Consider the following 2,114-nt stretch of genomic DNA (forward strand, 5'->3'; position numbering starts at 1 on the left):
GGCTACAGTATTTTTACAGTCTTTATTTTGCACTTAAAATATATGTTTATYAAATAAAGTCTAATGTTACAACTAATCGGGGATCCCTTTAAAACATTTATTAGATTTTTTTTTTTTACACCTTCAGCTTTCTGACCACCACCCTCAGTGAACAGTTTTCATTAACTGATTGAACTGGATTCACTCCACAAGTTATTCAGTTGTAGATGTCCCTCCAAAAATCCAAAACCATCCAATATTTCATAACTGCTTCATTAAATTCCATCCAGTGGTTCATGAGATATTTTGCTGACGGACAAAGAGAGGCAAAAACAAATTCTTGCCTTTGGTTGTGGGTTATAAGGAAGTGTTCAGTTTATGATGTGAATTCTGTGAGCAGGATTTCAAAAGACAGCTGGGTTTTCTCACTTATTTTGCCAAAATTCACTTGCTGCGTTAATAGAAATTTCTCAGTTTCCTGCTGACATTTTATGCACCATTAAACTACTAAAAGTCACAGCAAGTTACTGAAGCTGCAGGAGAAGTAAGTCAAAAAATGTGACAGAAACAAGAAAAACAGTCTGTTCTGATGCATCTCAGTAATCCAGGTAAAAAATCAAAAAGAAAAACAAATTGTATAGGTCTTCTGGACGGGTTCTTCTCTAATGAAATGTTTCGTCTCTCCTCCAAGAGACTTCTTCAGTCTGAGAGTTTCAGGCATTTTGCCTGAAACTCTCAGACTGAAGAAGTCTCTTGGAGAAAAGACGAAACGTTTCATTAGAGAAGAACTCGTCCAGAAGACCTATACAAGAAAAACAGTCAAATTTTCCCCTTATTATAAGAATTGTGCTTGGATTTTAATCATTTAAAGGAATGAATCAGGTCAAGAGTCTAAACAGAACTGGACTCACAGCTGATGTGCTTTTCTTTAACTCAGACTTTGTGTTTATCATTAAAGTGACAACCAGTTCAGAACCATCACCATCCTTTAGCCACAGCTCCCTCCACACCTCCGTTTGACTTACCAATCCCCCTTTTTTCTTTTTTCCATTGCCCGTTCCCTCACACCCCCATCACGGATCAATAAGAATCTATTCTGAGCCTAACAGCATCAGGCAGCAGCTCAGTGGAAAACCAAACACCACAAAAAGCACAGTGACAACAATCAGCAAAGAAACCACAGTGCAGGAGTAAAGGTCACAGCAAAGTGCCTGTGTTGGTTCTTGACCTCTTTAACGAGTCTTGAAGACCTGCTCCCAGTATGAGAACAGAAACATCTTCAACTATTTACAGAGTCCAGTTGCTTTTAATTTAACTAAAAAAACATTTCAGCAGCGAGGTGCAGTTCACACAGCTGCCACAGGGTGGTGCTGCAGGCTCAGCTCCACTCCTGTCCTGCCTCACGTCAGTGAGATTTTAATCAGAAAGCTTTTACAGCATAAAGGTGAGATGGTTAGCTTCCGAGTGGCAATCACGTTTCCACGTTACAGAAGAGGAAAAGAAATGTAAAAAGTCTCCAATCAGAAATCTAACTGAGTAACGATTTGCAGGGTGTTGGGGGGCTAAAGAACTCTATTAACGGTTTGTGTTCAAAAACCACTTTTAATGCTACAACTAGGAATGTTTCATGATAAAAGTACTTTAAAAAAGTACTTAAAAGTCTTTAAAAATATTTTTCACAAAGCAAAAAATGAGCCTCAAAAATAAAACCTAAACAATAAGAGCATAAAATAAAGGGTTCACCTATTCATCATTAGGTAATGGTTAGCCTATATCATTCATAAAGCACAACGTTTGTGGCCCTTATTTGGAGGTGCAATCCCAAAAATGGTAAATATTTTAACTAATCACAACCTAATTGATCATTGAATAAAATGGGATAAGCTCAGCTTTCAAACGAACAAACTGCCGTTTAAAAGTCACATGACTTAGGCTACGTTCACACTGCAGGCAAATCCGACCCAAATCCGATTTTTTTGACCCATCTGACTCATATCCGATTTTTTTATGACAGTCTGAACGAGACAAATCCGATTTTTTCTAATCCGACCCAGGCCGTTTCAGTATGTGGTTTTAAATCGGATGTATATCTGGGGTCTCATTTATAAAGGATTGCGTGGAAACCATACTAAAAG

This window comes from Austrofundulus limnaeus, unplaced genomic scaffold, assembly GCF_001266775.1.
Source record: "Austrofundulus limnaeus strain Quisiro unplaced genomic scaffold, Austrofundulus_limnaeus-1.0 Scaffold270, whole genome shotgun sequence".
Lineage (NCBI taxonomy): Eukaryota > Metazoa > Chordata > Actinopteri > Cyprinodontiformes > Rivulidae > Austrofundulus > Austrofundulus limnaeus.